Genomic DNA, 20,013 nt, shown 5'->3' with positions numbered 1-20,013 from the left:
CTTATGCTGCCTATGAGAGAAAATTGAGACAGAATAGGACTTTATTAAATAGAAAAGATAATATCCAAAGGGCATTGGAGCGCCTACAGATTTCCAGGAGGACTGACTGTCAGCCATGGTTCCTGGGGCCCCCACTGCTAAGAGAGACACACCTTGCTGCCTCCGCCAGGGAAGAGCTTGTGCTGCAAAGAGAAAAAAGATAGTAGGAGTGAAGTGCTCTGATCTGTTGTCCAGGGTCTTTAACTGTTGGGGAATGAGGATTTCTGCCCACAACAGTCATTGCTGGGCAAGTTCTCCTTGCCCCTTACCTGGAGTTCTGCATTTGAATAGCAGTAATGCCTTGTGGATCCAGCATTTCCTGGTTTGTGATGGAGAAACAGCCTCCTGGCTGGTCTCCAACTGCTGGGTCCAATAGGTCATCTGTACCTCATGTCAGAAGAAGATGAAAAAGCGGAAAGGCAGGGAAAATCAAAATCATCTCGCACATTCCAATGATGTAGTATCTACAGTCTGTACCGTAAACTTTGAACTGGGAAGCTGCGAGGGTGACTACCAAAAATGGAAAGTTCCAAGCATGTTAAGCGATAGAGAGGAATGGTTAATTAACTGGCCGAGGGTCACTCCTGGAATAATTTGCAGCCATTTATAACAATCATTATGGACCTTCTGTATCGTCGTGGAAAAGGTTAGAGATATAACGTTAAGTGAAAAAAGGCAGGATGTAAAGTTGTTCCTATATTGTATAAAATTGCTATGCAGATGGACATACACTGAAATAGATCCTGGGAAAAATTTAACACCTGACACGGTGTAGGTTAGGTTGCTGTGATGATGGCTGGCCTTTTTTCTGCTCTTTTCCCAAACTTTGTTTGCTTATATGTATATGTGCATGTGCGTGTATAATTATATCTATTTTTATGTATGTAATTATATATAAATATGTACACATACAAATATACATATCATTTTTTAATGAAAATAGTTCTGATTTTAAGCATTTTGAAAAGATTGGAGATCTCTGTGAGCAGAGCAGATGCAAAAGAAAAACAGTTCTACTTAAAAAAGTACTTGGTTGGAACTTGGCACATACAAGGACTAAACTTTAAAATCCGTCAATAGATGAGTGAATTTTACACTCCATGCTGCAGACCGTGCTTTACTAAGTAACTAGGATCTTTCTTTTTTCTGTGGAGATCCTAGATATAAATCACGGTTTTGTTTCCCTTGGTTGAAATGACATTCCCCTTTGATCATTACTTCACACAATGAAAAGATATTTCCTCGTGCAAAGTAATGGTTGACTTCTCATAACCTCGACAACAAAGGGGCCCTGTGTGAGGACGCAGGAATTCCTCTTGGAAGATGGGGAAGGCCCCCAGCTGAATCGTATCCAAAGAAGATGTTGCAAAGCTTGCAAAGCTTGTTCAGAGAAAGGAGCCCAGCTGGAGACCTTTTCTTTCTATTCAGATGTTGGCCCTGCTTGTGGGTGGGGGTAGGGGAAACCCATGAAAGAAAACCCGAAAACAAGCCTGAATACATTTACAAATTGCAAGGAAACGTTAATGCTCGCAGCCAGTGTTGGTGCCAACTCGGGCTTATCGTATTTAGAATTTAACTCCACTTGGAAAGAAATTTTGTTTTTCTTCTTGTGGAAGTTAAAGAAGGTAACAGAGATAGACCTGTCCACTCTGTGGAAGAAACTCGGAGTAAAAGCCCGTCTGTGGATAAGCTACAGGCTACCTCAGTTCACCCACTCCCTCTGCTCTCGGCCCGCTAGTGCGTCCAGCTTGTTGCCGCCAGTTGTTACTGTGAGCTGCAAATCTCAAGTCAGCATTCACAGCCCCTCCCTACCTAACCTGGCCCACCCTTGTGCCTTTACCTCCCGCTATGCTGTCTTTCCCACCACCTACTAATCTTCGCCTCCAGCCAGCTTCCTCACGTCGTTCAACTGGTCCTAGACCTGGGGGGGACTTAGAGAATGGCATCCAGTACCTGCAAGTGAGTCTGGCATGTCCTAGGCCTTCAGTAAATGTCTGTGCCCACTCCCCTTCTGCCCTTTGCCCTTGTTTGAACGGAAATTCCCCTTCCTGCAATAGGTACTTAAGGTCCTGGTCAATGATAGATCCTTTAACAAAAGCCAGAAAACAGAGTAGTGATGAGAAGAAATGAGAGGTGAGCGCTGGCCCTCTTCTCCATTGAGAGACTTCTCTCTCCAGCCTACTTGAATGTTGGAGATTAAGAACAACGAGAAGAATGGCAGCTGCTGTTTTTGTGCTTCTGCCACCTGCTTATCCTAACACATGGTTATCTACACTTCCCGTCTAAAAACACAAAGGCCCAGAGAGGTTGAGAGATTTGCTCGAGGCCACACAGCTAATAAGCAGTGGAGCTAAAATTCAAACTCAGTAGTTTCTGAGTTCTCCAGAACAATCCCCTCTTTCCACTCTGCAAAAGTGCTTTCCCAAAGACTCACAGACTTCTGGTCACCAGCAGCATTTGCCCCCCATATCTGTGGGTGGTCAGGAAATGTAAGAAATACCCCTTCCTCACTGTAGGGGTGGCTCCAATTGAAAACTAAACTTCTGACAGAGTAAAAATTCCATTCCACGTACAAATAATTTAGCTGGTTAAATATCAAGCTCTGCAAGGCTCTATTTACTAAGAGACCCATGGAATGTGATCCCTTCAGGGGGTTGATGTCCTTGAAAACGCTATAAAAATCACCTAAGCACCTCCAGACAGCACCGTCTAATAGAACTTTCTGTAATGAGGAAAGTGTTCTACGTCTACACTGTCCAATATGGTAGCTACCAGCCTCTGGTGGCTTTTGAGCACTTGAAATGTGTCTAGCTGGTGTAACCAAGGAACTAACCTTTAATGTATTTAATTTTAAGTAATTTAAATAGCCACATGTGGCTAGTAGTTACCATATTGGACTGCACAGCTCTAGAATATTCTGAAAGGTTGATGTCTGATCCCCACATTTTCATAATACTTTGCCTGTAAGCTCCTTTCGAGCAGTGGATCATGATTATTTGCTTGTGTTTTACCCACCTCACTAGGTTGTAAGATTTGTCTTATTTCTCCTGCTCTGATCCTCTACTAGCACGTGGCCTGGCCCACAGCTCTAGATGTTGAATAATTAATGTAGGTTAAAGAAATGGATGCGAGTCAGCTTTTGCAAAAGTGTCATTGTTATTGCTGGTATCATCGAGTTTACCCTTTCTCATGACTTGGCTCTTTTGACTACGTTAGTCCCAAATCTTCAGATGAGGCCCAGACTCCTCCCTGTGAGCACATTTTTCCTTCCTAAATGGAAATCACTTTGTTAGCTGATTATTGTGGTTATTTGACTCTATTTCTCTAAATGAGCATTTTTATTACCGCTTCTTGTTTGGTTTTGGGGTTTTTTTTTTCAGTTTTAGACATTATCTTCCACTATGGAGGAAGATGATTCAGCTTCCACCCCGTGCCCCATCACACATAAGGACTGTTCCCACTCCCCACTGAACCCCGCTTCGGTTTTAGTTACATGAATGTCTGCTATCTATTATGCCTATGTAAATGCTGTTCACGGCTAAGGCAGGTAGAGAATCCTAATTATATTTCCTTTCCTGTACAGCTTTTTCTCTGGAGGTAGCAAATGGCTCTTTTTTCCTTTGTTTAGTGCTCTGCATACTTACCATTGATTCAGCCCCAAATTCTTTCCCTATTGTATAAATCTTTCCCTTTAGGACACTTCAGTTATTCTGTCAATTTCATGTCTTGTAAGAAAACTGCCCAAAGCCTCCTTTCCTTCTCTAGTCTGAGCGAGTGGTCCTCTCGGCTGCGCACACTGCTGGCATTCTGGGATCTTCCGTCACTGTCTTCCTGGGGGCTGCCTGTGTCTCTCTCTTGTGTTTAATGCCCTATTTCCTTGTATCCCTCCCCTTCCCTTCTTGGTTTACTCCCTCATTTGTTTGTTACATCTTCTAATAGCATCCTTCCCAGGAGGGGAAGGCATGTGCATGGTAATGTTTTTGAGACCTTCATATGTAAAAATGTCTTCGTCCTACCTTCTCGCTTAGTTGGTAGTTTGGCCAAGTTTAGAATGATTCGTGTGTGTGTGTCTGTGTCTGTGAGGTTAAGAAGTCTAAGACCATTCTGATCCCCAGTTCTTTGTATATGATCTGTTTCTTTCTTTCTAGAAGCCTGGGAGATCTTCGCTTTTTTCCCAGTTCTGAAATATCACAATGGTATGTCTTGATGCCGAGTCTGATTTTCTCTGTTGTGTTGGGCACTTGGTAAGTGCTTTCCTCTAGAAATTCGCGTCTTTCAGTTATGGGAAATTTTCTGAAATCATTTTGTTGATGAATTCGTCGCCTCCTTTTGTTTTTTGGACTCCTATTATGTGGATATTGGACCTCCTAGACTAGTCCTCTAAATTTTTTTACCTTTTCTATTCCATTTCAAACATCTTTATCTCTCTTGCTACTTCATATAAGATTTCCTCATCTTTTTCTTCAATGATGAAATACTCGTTTTTCCTGTCTTCTTTTAATTTCAAAGAGCTTTGTTGTTGTTCTCTGATTTTTTTTTTAATAGCCTCTGTTCTTTTTGGATGCAAGTGACATGATGAGGCTATTATTGTCAATTGTTTTGTTTTGGTTTTCTTCTCCCTACTCTGTGTTTTAAGTGCTTTTGGGTTGGTTGGTTGGTTGGTTTCCATGTCTCCCTTTCATGTTAGAGACTTGCCTCAGGTGTCTGGAAGTGGCTGCCAGCATTCCCAGAGCCGTGGAGCGGAGCAGCTGAACATCGCAGCATTCCTTGTGCACACATTCACTTCATTTCCCAGTTGGGGTTTGGAACCCCTGCCCTTTGCTGTGTGTTCTCTGCTATGTTCCTGAGCCAGAAACCCTATTTTACCCTTTTCAGGCACTAAACTTACATTCTTCAGTTGAGATGGAGAGTGGAAACCACCTCGAGGCCAGAAGTGCAGAAAGGGATTTAGGAACCTAACTGCTTCTTAAACACTTTCAAGGGCCTCAGTAACCGGGTCACATATGCCACATCTGTCCACAACATGGGTCTCTCCATTGTCTTTTGTGCAAGTCATATTCTTTCTTACCCTTTTGCTTTTACTAAAAATGTCCTCTCTGCCTAACTAATTTCTACCTATCTCTCATAGCCCCATTTTTCCATGAAGCTTTTCCTGGCAGCTCGGCTGCACTGGGATTGCTTCTTCTCCCAAACTCCCGTGATGCTTAGCACCAATTGGCTGTGCCAGTCCTTGGGTCCTCACCATGTACAACCATATACAACCCAACGTAATGTCAATGCTAGCTTGCCCAACCAACAAATGAGTCATGTACATAAGGCATCAGCAGAGTAGGTGTGCCAAAAATATTTTCTTTTGAAAAAATTTATTATCTCAAAAAGTCATCCTTGGAAAAAAATAGAATTCCTTTGAAGAGTCTTATTTTATGCTTATTGTTTTTATTTTGGTACATGATCTTTATAGTGCTGAGAGCTCGTAAAATTCTTACTCCATCTCTGGATATGGTTAGTTTTCGTCTTAAAAGTTCTTGAGTAAATGAACCATGTCTTACACTTCTTTGTATAATTGTGCCCAAGTAGACAGTCATTTAACATAAGATACTTTTAATAAAATGTATGCATATATGCATAATATACTTCTGAGATAACAAACTATAATGTAGGATTAAAATACCATATTTTAGGGGCCAACCTCATGGCATAGTGGTTAAGTTTGGTGTGCTCTGCTTTGGCGGCCCGGGTTCATGGGTTCAGATCCCAGGCGTAGACCTACACCACTTGTCAGCCATGCTGTGGCAGTGACCCACATACCAAATAAAGGAAGATTGGCACAGATGTTAGCTCAGGGCAAGTCTTCCTCAACAAAAAAAAAAAAAGGGGGGGGAACCTACATTTGTTTGAATATTAGATGTCATCAATTGTAACATGTACCATTCTGCACCACAAAAATACAAAACAATGTCGCCAGTTTAACCATGATGTGCCAGTAATTGTAAGATGCATTCTAGTTTCAGAGATGTTAAAAGGTAAATGACTACATATGCATCTTAGATTTGATAAAATATGTACATTGTTGTTTTATAATATTATACACTGGTATTAGGCATCTTAAAACTGTTGATGTTTTTACATCAAATTTTTAACAGACATGAAATGCACCACGTAAATGCAAGCCACCGTGTGAGGAGATACGATGTGGAGATAAACAATGATGAAACCATGACCCCTCCCTACTAAGAGTTTGAAGTCTAATGGAGGGAATGTTATATAAATGCATTACTGTGACCTGGGCAGAAAGTGATCAGAGCTATATAAGAGGAAAGATTCTGCAGAAATTTTTTAAATGGAGTGATTACCTTTAGTTGGAATTTTAAGAAATCTTTAGGGAGGAAGTGGTGTGTGAAATGAATTTTGGAGGATCAGTAGAATTTTGCAAAATATCAATGGATATGGCAGCATGCCAGCTGGGGGAAGTAATATGTGCAAAGGCATAGGAACAGGAAGATATAGGCATGGTTAGAAAACAGTGAAAAGTTCAGATTGGCTAGAAATAGGAATGGCTAAAGGAGCTTCAGAGAGAATATAGGAGGCCATTGGTGCCATACTGTGGAAGGCCTTGAATGCTTAGCTGAGGATATTAAAGATTTGGTAGGCAATGCAGAACCACTTAAGGCTTCTTAACCTGGCAGTGGCTTGTCCAGAGCTATTTTTTGCATGGCTGGCTCCATCTCATCCTTTGGGTCCCAATTTAAATGCTGCCTCCTCAAAAGTCCATCCCTGACTCTAAGTAGGTTCTCTCCTGTAACTCCAAATTGCCGCATCAAGTTGGTTTCCTAAAAAGCGCTTATCATTGGTTGGTTATCTGTCTACCAACCACACGGCGAGTTCCAAGTTCTTTAAACACCAAGCAATCCCGAATAGTCACTCTTCTGCACATAGGGCTGTCGTTCTATACAACACACAACATGGCGTCCCATTCGCTGCAGTTTTCTGGTTCTTAGCACACAGTCGGAGTTCAATTATTTGACTAAATAATACGCCATCCTTTCCTGACTCCTCTTTGTCATGTTCCCTGTGCCTAAAAGGGCCCCCCACCACACCTCGCCATCATTATTTTTCCATCTGCCGCAGTTCCTCTCATCCTTCAATGAATGCCTGGTTCAGGTGCAGTCAGCCCAGTTACAAAGTGTCCTAGTCCTGAACCTGCTCAGGTTTGTTCGTGTTCCTCTGATGGCATTATTTGTGCCCTGCATAATATTTTAGTGATTTGTGAACTCTTCTTGTCTCTTTTCTCTCCCCAGCTAGATGGTTAGCTCCCAGTGGGCATGATCTTTGCCTTTCTTGTGTCTTCCTTACCAAACACTAGTTATAAATACTGTGGTAAAAATTAAGAATAATAGAATCAGGTGACATTTGGGCAGTGTATTAGATTTTAAGGAATTATTAAACAATAAGAAATAATACTGAGTGAAAAGACATTGCTGACAAGAATATGAAGTTGAATCACCAAAAGGATGAAACCATTCCAATATTATATGGTAAATTTGAGGCAGAATTCATTATCTCAAGATGTCGTCTACTTGGGAGTGGGCTAAGAGCATTTCTTGAAAAAGTTGTGTTTGTTTATAGTGAATCTCTCGAATAATCATAGAGAAGTTGGTAAAAATCTGCACATTTGCTTTACTTTCTCAAATTCTATACATCGTTATTCTCATTATAAGCAAAGCTATTTTCTAAATTATATATCTTACTGAAACATTGTAAGTGTATTCGTTGAAACTTTGGTTGTTTGATATGTCTCCAAGAAGCAAATTCCTTGAGTTTTTTTCCTGCTTAGTTGAAACGCTAACCGTCAGAGAAGACATGTATTGTCATGTAATGTTTATCAACAGTGATAAGTAACGACAATGGCTTTCGGTTATGGAGCAATTCCAACACGCCCAGTGTGTGATAAACAGCCTAGATGTTGTACCATTTAAATCTCACTACAACCTTATTTTATAGATGAAAACACTGAAATTTGTGTAAATTGCTGATTGATTGCTGAGTGTCAGGATCTGGGCTGCACCCTCAGGCCTGGCAGATTTCAAAGCACTGTCTGCCAGGGCTAACTGTTCAGGCCAGGACCTCCATTCCCCGACGTCACTACCTAGCGCCCCTCAGGAGTGTTTTCTTCTGTCACTTTCCAGATGCAACTTGGCTGTGAAAAGGAGGCAACTTGCAGGCCTCAATTTTCAACTTTTTTGTTGTTGCAGGAAGAGAAGTTAAACTTCTAGAGAAACCTAATGGACAATCTCCACAACAGGTAAACTATTTTCTTTTTTATGCTTTGGGAAAAAGCTCTCTTCTTTCCACTTTCCATTAAATATTCTATTACTCAGTCTTTCACTACAGTTTTTATTACCTAAAACATTAAAGCCAGTAGACAGAGCAATCCCCAAAGTCTATTTCTTTCTGGCTCGTTCAGGTTTTAGTAGAATGCTGTTATTTCCTTTTTGGTTTTGTTTGTGTAGGGGATACAGTTCTAAGACATGTGAGATGAGGCATGACCCAACAAAGTCTTCATGCTGAAAAGATTTACAGTATGAGAGCCAAGATGAAGTGGGACACTGCCTCACTTGAGCTTAGCTAGAAATGAGCACATCAGATGACTCCAATTTTTCGCTACTCTGCACATGTCCACTGATGACAGCAATAGCACCCCAAGTATTAATTTTGGGGTTACAAATAAATTTTAACAAGTAGATGAGTTCACAAATATGGGCTCCACAAATTATGAGGATCCAGTACCTATAAAGCATGTAGATTAACACCTGATAGATAGGAAGCTCTATGGAAGTTTGATACTTTTATCATCATCTTCATTATTATGTGTTATTAACTATCCTGAGGGCATTGGACACCTTTGGGAAGTTTTAGTCAGGGGAGTGATGTGATTCAGATTTGTGTCCTAAAAACATCATGTGACTTCCATGTGGCCAATGTATCAGACGACCCAAGCGGATGCGAGTGACAGGAGGATATTGCAGTAATTAATTCAGGTAAGAAAGAGGTGATAATGGTTTAGGACAGGGCAGTGGCAGTGCACATGGAAAGAAAAGGGTGGGTCTAAGAGAGAAGGTGTAAGAGGTAGCAATCCTGCCCTCGCATTGCGTTTCCCCTGCCGTGTGCTCTGCAGCTCCACCAGCACCATTATCTGCTCACCTTCGCTCACGAGCGTTTCCTCATCTTCCTGAGATTGTTCAGGCACTCTTCGCCTTATGTAACACATTGTATGACATAGTTCAGTCCCATACAGTGTATTAGTCATCTATTTGTATATCTATCTCCCTTGCTAGGCTGTAAAACTCTTTCCAGATCCCTGAAACAGAGTTCGGTCCTTGGCACAGAGCAGGGACTCAGGAACTATTTGTTCCATGAATGGGTGGTGAGCCCTGTACCGGACAGCAGGGACCCTCAACCTCTTTGTGTCTTAGTAACCAGCAGAGTCTTTTGCCTCCAGTGGGTGCTCAGAGAACCTTACTCAGTCTTTTCAAGTGCAAAAACTTTTTACTATTCTTCAGAGAAACGCTGGGGGCCCAATTCCACACACATAGGGTCATCTACAAGTGTGGGACAATCTGTTTTTTCTTGTCCTCTGACTAGTTCATGCTTCCAGCCCTGAGTCCAAAAGCACATTTGTAAAATAAAGTGAGTGGGTAGGAAGTTCTCTAAGATTCTTTGTGGTTTGGGCACTCTAGGATGCTGGGGATTACCCAGAACGAGTTTATTCCAAGCTTCTAGCCATGAGCTGTGCTTTTGAAGCTGTCATTATTTGTAGCCTTACAAGACTGTATTATATAAATTTCTCTCTATATCGTCTCCTCTAAAACTTCCTCCTCATTTCCAGAACTTAACTTTTTCTAAATGCTTCAAGTTTCTTCCAGACTTCTCCCCACTCCCTGATAAGGCTACCTACCAAAATTAGAGACCTACCCTGTGTTAGAGAGACACCCTGATTCCCAAGGGGTTCCGGGGAGGATTTGGTCAGAACATGGCCCATTTCTATTCACAGTGTCTAAAAGTGACTGTCTCCCAACAGTTAAAGAATATTCCCACTGATGATGACCATGAACATGAAAGCAGTCAACATTTGTTAAAAGCCTACTACTTGCCAGACGCACTCTGCCAGGCCTATCATGTGTTTAAGACATGTGATCCTCATAGGAACCCTGCAAGATTAGGTATTACTATTTTCCCCATTGATTGGTTGGCAAAACTGAGAATTTAAGTGACTTGCTTAAGATCACCCAAATTATAACAGGGCAACCGAGATTTTGACTCCAGAGCCCCCTCCCTTAATTACAGCACTAGACTGTCTCCTCTGGACTGGATTTTAAGTTCTTGCTCCTCTTCTCCTAGACTCCCTGTATGACTTTGACCAGTCCTTCTGGTAATGTGGCCATAGAAATGAAAGCGATTACATACTGATGCCAAGAGTATCTCTGGTGTTTATAAGTACATACCCTACTAAAGGTCGGTGATGCTGAGCTTCCTACGTAACTTGAACCAAAGTCGGGGAGATCAGCCCAACAAGCTGAGTTGAGATGAGTTTTGTCAGATGACACTGTTGCCATGATGGTCGAGAGTATGATTGAAGGGGGTCCACTGAATCCCAAGAAGAAGATGTAGATCTGCCTATGTTAAGTGAAAACATGTCATCTTCATTTCAGATTTAAAAAATCTTCTCGATAAGTTATATTTGTATTATTGAGGATTCTCCAAAGTGCGCTTGTTCATATTCTCAGGAACTAAAAGCCATCCAGAAGGTTGTGGCCTGCCCCCCGTCTTCAGCTGGCTCGGAATCTTGGGGCTGCAGCCACGATCCCTGATCACCATGCTTGGTTTGGTTTTCAACGGCATGGGCTGTTGGTTCATCAGCAAACAAGATTCTACCAAGTAGCAGAATTTGGGGGAAATATCTAATTCCGTATCACTGATGAAAAGCTGTCATCTTAAATGAGATTATGTATGTGATTAGTTGAGCTCCGTATATGGTCTCAGCCACTTTCTCTTCAGAGCTGTCTGTGATAATTCGCATGACTTCCTCAACACATACTTCAAAAGCACATTGATAAGCACATGGTACTGTCTGGATTACCAACTCTGAGAGTTTTAGATATTGTCTTAAGCTGTTGAATTGGAGCCTCACTGAAGCGTTTAGGGGCATATTAAAAATCAGCTTCCCACACTATGTTGATAATGGAGAATGAGTTAATGCAGCCTGGCGCCTATACTAGTAACAGGGAATACCTTCTATATTTTAGCAGGCATAAAGAACATCTAAACTTCTCTATTAGCCACCATCACTCACACCATTAATGATGTTGGGTGTTTTCATGAGATTACTGAAAATAGTGTGAAGGTCCTTGTGTCCTCTATACTTTCTCCAGTGGCAGTTTTAGAACATCTCTATATAGTAAGAGTTTAAGAGCTTGGAAGGGAGACTTGAGACAGGAGCCTTGTCTGAAAGATACATGCACAGCAAACAGACTGATTTGGGGCAGGAAAGGGAAGAGAACTTGATGGAGATGATAGAGGAGCGAAAGTCCCTTCCCCAACCACTGTTGACATGCCCCCGTGACCTGCCCTATGTCAGGCATGCAGCAAGCAGCAACATGTACCTTAGATAATACCAATTTTTGCAGAGTCCAATACTGTTGTCTATTATTTAGTATCTTAGCTAGAAAGCCTTTGATCAGGATATTATCTGTATTACGCAAGGTTCAGTCAGAAATGGGAGCCCCTTCTTTCAAACAGAGGGAAGTCAGACTCAGTGGGTATGCAGGGTACGCAGGTATTGGAAGAGCTGGGATTCCAAGTGGGATGGTGAGGCAGCACGCTGGTGGTCACACAGAGATGTTCAAGACAGGAAGACATTACCACCCTCTGGTGAGACACGGGACTAGATGCTGGGGCGGTAGCTGGAAGGAGAGGTTCCATGGTTCTCACTGGCATCGGGGGGGTCAGGCTGTTGGGCATCTAGAGCTGTGGAGGAGATACGGCCACTGCCAGGATGGACAGGATACTGTCCAAAGCAGGGAGAAACCATGGCTTCTCAACCTCTTCCTGCTCCGCTCTTCCACCAGCACCTTCCACTGGTGAGACCTACCTGGATCCAGAGGGCAAGGCTTCCTCAGCATTATGGTGCCCTGAGAAAATGAGCGAGCAGGGAGAGGTGAGGACGGATCTAAGAGCAGACAGACAGTGGACTAGCCAATGTCTTAGGTTTATTCCAACCATTCCCCAATTAGTAAACATTTAGGTTGTTTAAATTGATCCCATATTACTAGACATTTGGTTATGTTAACTTTTCCCTGCCACAGCCCCCATAGAGAAGGATAAAAAGCACCGTAAATTAGAAAGTGTTTAAAAACAAATTTTGAAAAACACAGAATTTTTAGAAACTTAAGAGGATTGGAAAACTATACTAACTGGGGCTGAGATTGGGAATAGTGACTGCAGGTATTAGTTTCTGACCAATATTATTTCTAACCAACATAAAATTATGTTCCAGCCAACTAGGTTTGGGCCATATCATTTGCCACCAAGAAGAGCCAGTGGTGATGGGAGCTGCCTCACTATTGCCAGGAACTTCCCAAGTTCTTAGGATGTTAGTCCTCCCCCTTCAAGTAAAGCTCACCTGGACCAAGCAGCAACATAGCAAAGCAAAGAGGCCTGAACTGCCCTGACTTCCTTACAGCAGTAAGGCACTGGTTCCCAAAGTGTGGCCCCCAGCCAGCAGTATCAGCACCACCTGGGAGCTTGTCAGAAGTGCCAGCTATTGGGCCCACTCAGACCCAGGAGGATTCCTTACGGACCCTGTGCCCTCTGTGTCCACCAGGATCGCCACCCCTACCATGTGTATACCCCAGTCTTTATTCATTAATGAATTGCATCTCATCTGCTTCAGACAGGAGCCTACTCCCAGGAATTTACAGTCCAGAGAACAGGAGCACAGCTCCAAACTTTTTCCCTAAAATAGTTCCCACCAAGTGTACAGGAGGATCTGAGGGGACTGGCGAGGTGTCTAGATGGCTGACCACAAGCTACTAATAGAACTTGAAAATTTCTATATGCCTTCTGTTTAATTCCAATAATTCATGCAAATTTTGCCTTTTCAAACACAATATTCTGAATTTATTTTAAATAATGAGCTTCTTCCCCCCCATAAAATTCAAATTTGGCTATATTTATTTTGTGGCTTTATCTTTACTTCCTAATTCATGGCCCTATACCCTTATCCAGAAGATGGAACCCCAAGACCAGCTCTTACCATGGGGCAGCCCATGGGGATGGGGGGAGGGGGGTTCAACCACAAGGATGGTCACAAGGGAGGAACAGCCAGTTGGACAGGCCCAGCAGCATCATATCTAACCCAGGGGGAGGACCTGGACCCCTCTATACCCCACATACTCCTTCCTCTCCCAGCCTCTTCCATAGAATTATTGTCCAGACATACAGGTTGGAGAGAACAACCCAGAATCTCCCATTTAGGGGTTCGATGTGCAGTCATTGTGTCAAAAGAGGGCCCCATAGAATCGTAGGAGCCTTTTGACCCCACCGTGGTCTGGCCAGACTACAGAATAAATCCTATACCTGGCCAGAGCTGGAGGAGGCCGTGCCATATGGTGGTGCCATGGCCACCAGGACTTGAAAGTGACAGTAACTGTCTGAAATATTTACCATATCACCTACTCCCTAACTTTGCCACATGGCAAAGCACCTATGTTATTTGTGCACGAATTCTCATGTGTCTGAGGGCTTTCCCATACCAAGTCCCTTCCTTGACATTAAATAACCACTATATAGTGCCATCTGGTGGTGAATACTTGGAACCACACCTATGAAATTCTGTCCAAGTCCAAATCAAGAGGATCCAGTTCCCCTTTGCTAATGCTACTGGACCACAAGCTGCTGCTTCCTGTGTAATCCAGTGGACTCAAAAGACAACAGAACCTGGGGCCGCCCTGGTGGCGCAGCGGTTAAGTGTGCACATTCCGCTTCGGTGGCCTGGGGTTCGCCAGTTCGGATCCTGGGTGCGGACACGGCACGGCTTGGCACGCCATGCTGTGGTGGGTGTCCCACATATAAAGTAGAGGAAGATGGGCACAGATGGTAGCTTGGGCCAGTCTTCCTCAGCAAAAAGAGGAGGATTGGCAGCAGATGTTAGCTCAGGGCTAATCTTCGTTAAAAAAAAAAAACCTAACAAGACATATTAATTAATATAATAGGAAGCATTATAAATATATAGCATTATGTAATATATAATAATTATATATAATATAATCAGGAAATAAGAATAATGAAAACAATAACAACAGCATTAAAAGCTATACTTTCTAACTTTTATATCCATTTACTTATCTGTAAAATACTGGTTCCCACCTTAAAGGATTGTTGTAAAGTTGAAATGAATGAATACAAGAAGGTTCCTAAGACAGCACTTGACACATAGTAAACACTCAAATGTTAACTACTTATAATTATTAATAAGTGCTGGCGGGATGCCAGACATTATAGTAAATGCCTTAGATACTTTTGTCTCATTTAATTTCTAAAATGTCCCGACAAGCAGGAACTGTTATCATTCCCATTTTGCAGATTAGACAACCAAAGGCCACAGAGGCTGAGAAATTTGCCTAGAGGTCACAAAGCTAAGTAGTGGTGGAGGTAAAATTGAAACCCACAACTCTGACCCTAAATGCCTCATTTAACCAGTGTGCTGAATTGCTGGTGTGATGTGATGAATCTTCTCAAATGTTTATATAAATTCCATCCCACTCCACACGTATACCCCACCCCCACCACACACACTCACATACACATGCGCACTCAAGACTGTAAGTGCTCTCAGGGCATGTCTGGGATGCCGTTCTATCTGCAGAACCCAGCACAGTGCCTGGTCATACCAGGGTGTCAGTGGAGACTTGTGGAATCACTGAAGACACAGCATAACAACTGTGACCATTCATGAAACATCTGTCTTAAGGACAGCAAACTAATTACTATATCAGAAAAGCGGGGAAGGGGCCGGCCCCGTGGCCGAGTGATTAAGTTCACGCACTTGGCTTCAGCAGCCCAGGGTTTGGCCAGTTCAGATCCTGGGCGCAGACCTAGCACTGCTCATCGGCCGTGCTGAGGCGGCATCCCACATAGCACAGCCAGAGGCACTCACAACTAGAATATACAGCTATGCACTGGCGGCCTTTGGGGAGAAGAAAAACAGAAAGAAGGAAAAAAGAAAAGGGGAAAAATGGTATCAGATGTTGAATAGAGAGAGGAAAGAGCCGTATGAAATGTTTTTAAGATCCATCAACATGATTGTAATACACTAGTATAAGGACCACAGCAAGAAACAATGGAATGGCATTATTCACTGTGGTAAAAAAAAGTCTTGTTTCCACCTTCAACGCAGACATCCAGAATCCTGTGACCCCAGCAGCAGTAAAGTCATAGGACCAGGACTTGGCTTGTTCCGCAGAGTTCATGCAATGGAAGCACCGTAGGATCAGTGTAGACGCCCTTCTCCAGTGAACACACTGGCAAGGCCAGCCTGGGGAAGGGCCAGGGAGGCAGGCTTTAAATGGCGCAATTTGAGTGGCCCAGCGCAGCCTTTCATTGAGAAATACCAACTGTAACTCTGACCTTTCACCCTAGAGACTGATTGCTTTGGCTGCTGAAAACTTTTTGCATGGTTTCCTATTAAAATGCACATGTGCCAGGAGGCCAAGGGTCACCAGCCGGTGCTCAGGGACCCACTGGGAGCCCTCCAGCCCAGTAGCGTGCACCTCCCCCTAGACCATTCCAGCAGAAAAGAGGGTCTAGCAGATGCCCCTCCTCCACCCTCACCCCCTGATCTGAGTCCTCATCCCTCTCAGGGACGCTGCTGTTACACACACACTCTCCCAATCGCAACTCTCCAGGACATCGGTCAGCAGTTCCTCCTGGCAAAGAGGCTGAGGAGACCTCTCCCGAAGAGCTGCAGACCTGAGGGAATGAGACGGAGAACTTGGGGCCTGAGAGGAAGAAATGGGAGGGAGGTTTTTTTAAAAAAAATTATTTTAGTTGAGGTCACATTAGTATATAACACTGTGTAAATTTCAGGTGTACATTATTGTATTTCAGTTTCTGTATAGACTGCATCGTGTTCATCTCCAAAAGCCTAGCTTTTTGCATTCCATCAGGATCATGGGTTGGGGTGTGTGTGGACTTAGGACCCAGACACTCCTCAGCGGTATCGCAATGCGGAAATGTACAAACCGTTGAGCAGGGTTCCCCGCGTGCAAAAGGGTCATACTGGTGCCTGTCTTGTTGGGGAGGCCTCAGGATTCCATGAGATAACAGTGTGAAGCCGAGTTGGACAGAGCCCCTTCTTCCCTGCTTCATCATTTAGATTGTTAGATTTCGAAGAGAGCTTTTATGCCGTGGACTCATTTTGCAGATAAAGAAACTGAGGAATGAAGAGCTTAGACAGCTTTCCCACGTGTGTGCAGTTGGTGAGGAAGCCGTGGCTGGGACGCAGATTTCTTATACCAGGCACAGACTGCCTGGCTGAGTGCGCCAAATGCCACCTCACACTATTCGTTTGGGGCACAAAACTCCCCCCGATAAATAGGACTGTCATTTTGACAATTGTTTTTCCCAAAATATTCCACAAAACACAAGTTTTATTGGTTGTTAATAAGTCTTTTATGGAAACAAAGAAAAGGTTCTGTGGTGAAATGATTTTGGAAAATACTGGGTTAAGCAAAGTAGATGAGTCCCTTTTCATGACCGTGGATGTGTTCCCCTTTCATCTCTGCTGTTCGCAAACCTGTTTGACCAGGGAACCCTTTGGGGAGGGGACCTGCAGACACATCTCTGCACAGAAATATCCCATCAAACCCAGTTCTCGGTGATGTTAGCACGTATGTTGTAGCACATGGACTATTGAGAAGGCGTAAAATGGACTGTGAGAAGGTGCTGATGATAAAGGTCTTCATAGAGTCTCTCAGGTTCTCCAAAATCAATGAAGCTCAGTTTCTTTAGGAGAAAAGGAAACATACCAGAAAAAAATTGTCCTGGGGAGTTTTCAAAGCCAGCCCAGAAAGGAGGAAATAGTTCTGCTGAGGAAATTGATTGGGTAGTCAAGAATGTACCTTCTAGGGCTAGCCCTGTGGCTGAATGGTTAGTTCACGTGTTCCGCTTCAGCAGCCCGGGGTTCACCGGTTCAGATCCTGGGCACGAACCTGTACACTGCTCATCAAGCCGTGCTCTGGCGGCATCCCACATGGAAGACCTAGAATGACCTGCAACTAGGATATACAACTATGCACTGGAGCTTTGGGGAGAAAAGAAAAAAAAAAAGAGGAAGGTGAGCAACAGATGTAAGCTCAGGGCCAATCTTCCTCACACACACAAAAAAGAAAGAAATGCTTCCCAAATGTTCAAAAAAAGAATATATCTTCCTGCTCCTTTTCAATCATAGATGCAGTACCATCTGTGAAGATGGGCAGGCAGTCTCTAATTCCTTCTATAAAGCGCCTGGTAGTTATTTTCCTTCATTCCTCTTGAGACCAGGAGCTCAGTTACCCAGAAGCAACTCACTAAATATTTGTCCACTTGCCCTACTGGCCAGGTTACATGGAATCCTGGACTGTTTTCTAAACATTGGCAGGTTGGTTTTTCAAAGTGGAGTTGAAATTTAAGTGTTTAATTTTATTGTGTCTCTCTTCCAAGTAACTCCAACTTCTATAAGCTCAAACCACTTCCCAGCAGCTTCTTTAAAAGCTCGTCACATAGAACCCTGGAAGCAGAACATTTCTGACGCTTGGAATTGCACAATGGAGGTTTTGCTATTTCCCCAGCGGGGAAGAAGGAGCCGCAGTCTTTCCTTCTCTCTCAGCTCCCACGCTTGCTTTTTGGACCACTGGGTAGTGTGGGATTTGCTCATGGAAAGGGGTAGACGCTCTATGGGAACAACGTAGAAAAACTCATCCGCATCACTCATTCATTCGCACCTGTCACATGCCCATCATTCCTTCGTTTGAATAACAAATAGGAAGTGCCCTGTGTGAGCTGGATGCTGCGCTGGGTCAGGCATTGCCTGTGAGGAGCTTGTGTTTAGTAGAGGAGGCAGACGGCTGACACCAAGTGCGAGACTGCAAGTCCCCCTCTAAGATGGGGCAGCCTGTGGGCAGGAACCATACCTTCTTGGCCTTCAAAGTTCAAGTGCCTGGGGCTGGCGATTGAGTAAAGGTCATCAGGACATACTCAGCATGACAGCTAAATTCAGAAAGGTTGGTGGGCTTCTGAGGCGCTCCTTCCTGCAAGACTCTTCCCCACATGCTTCTGTATAGGAAGAGCTTAGAATCAGGGATTTCCTGTGGGTCTGAAGTCCTAGCCCAGGGACAGGCAGAACAAGAACTGACATTAGATTAGTGCTTTTTAAAAAATTTCCCACTTTTTTCTTTTAATTTTTAATTTTGACATTATATCAGACTTCCTGAAAAGTTGCAAGAAGAGTACAAAAAAGTCCCATATGTCCTCTGCTTATGGTCCCCAAATGTTAACATTTATCACATTTGCTTTATTCTTCTCTTTCTCTAGATATGCACACACACACACACACACACACGCACAATTTTTTTCTGAATTGTAAGTTACAGATACCGTGCCCCTTACTCTTAAATACTTCACTGTGTATTTCCTAAGAACAAGGGCATTTTCTCATATAACCACAGTACAGTGATCAAAACCAGGAAATTAACAGTGATTTGGGACTACTACCTAGTCTACGGACCTTATTCAGATTTTACTATTTGTGTCAGTAATGACTTTTAGCAGAAAGATCATGCATTGCATTCAGTTGTCATGCCTCTTTAATCTCCTTTAATCTAGAATAGTTCCTCGCTCTTTGTTTTTCATAGTAGTACATTTTTTTGAGTAAAGACCAGTTGTTTTACAGAATAGCCCTCATTTTGGGTTTGACCGATGTTGCCTCCTGCTTCAGTCCGGGTTATGCTCTTTAGGCAGGAAAACCACAGAAGTGATGCTGAGTTCTCAGTGCATCACATCAGAGGCACATGCTGCTGGTTATCTCATGACTGGCAATGTTACCTTTGACTATTTAAGGTGCTTTGTGCCAGGTGTCTCCGCTGTAAAGATACTATTTTACCCTTAAGCATGTGGTGGGCAGATGCTTTGAGACTAAGTATCCCATTCTTCTCAAACTTTCACCCCTTAGTCCCGGCATGATTCTTGCTTGAATCAGTTATTGTTAGGATGGTTGTCACATGGTGATTTTTCTAGTTCCAGTATTCCTTGTGTGTTTGTTTGCTGGCTTTCTGTCTCTAAGGCAGGGCCTTCCGTTTTTTAAATTTATAGTTATGTGTCACTTAACGACGGGGATATGTTCTGAGAAATGTGTCATTAGGCGATTTCATGGTTGTGCAAACATCATGGAGTGTACTTACACAAGCCTCGATGGTGCAGCCTGCTACACACCTAGGCGATATGGTATTAATTTTACGAGACCCCCATCCTAGCACAATGCAGTCTGTCATTGACCAAAATGTTCTTATGCAGCACCTGCCTGTATATCAGTGTGGATTCATAGCTTGTTTTATTCAGTGGATTACAATCCTTTATATCAGTACTATTTATCTTGCTGCTCCAGTCGCTCCAGATTTGGCCGGTCGAACCCCTATGATCTGGTTCCTGTGTCCTTTTGACCTGTACTTGTCATTCTTTAGGACCATCACTATCAAAAGGCAGCCCTTTCCAGCTGGGTGCAGGCTTTTCTGTATTCCCTTGTCTTCCTGATGAACACTCAGTAGTTTCTCTGCCTGGATAGAACACTCCTGGCTCTCCCTGGTCTCCCCACTTCCCCCACCTCCATCACTACCCCCCTTGTGAAACAGGATTTTCCAGCAAGGAGACTTGACTAGCAACTGA

The 20,013-nt window shown here is 43.3% G+C and overlaps 1 protein-coding gene across 8 annotated transcripts in view; it reads left to right on the top strand.

Annotated features, from left to right (window-relative positions):
- The window catches only part of C3H4orf19 (chromosome 3 C4orf19 homolog), an 84,641-nt gene that overhangs the window by 58,297 nt on the left and 6,331 nt on the right, over positions 1-20,013 (top strand). For 7 of the 8 annotated variants that reach the window (XM_046657327.1, XM_046657334.1, XM_046657328.1 and 4 more), the window contains one exon: positions 8,292-8,341. The exons of the other annotated variant lie outside the window; for it this stretch is intronic. The gene's annotated coding sequence lies outside the window, so the exon portion shown is untranslated. The remainder of the gene's footprint in view (positions 1-8,291; positions 8,342-20,013) is intronic. 8 annotated transcript variants of the gene reach the window in all.

Source organism: Equus quagga, chromosome 3 (assembly GCF_021613505.1).
Source record: "Equus quagga isolate Etosha38 chromosome 3, UCLA_HA_Equagga_1.0, whole genome shotgun sequence".
Taxonomy (NCBI): Eukaryota; Metazoa; Chordata; class Mammalia; order Perissodactyla; family Equidae; genus Equus; species Equus quagga.
The sequence above is the reverse complement of the archived record's forward strand: the minus strand, read 5'-3'. Positions and strand labels throughout refer to the sequence as shown.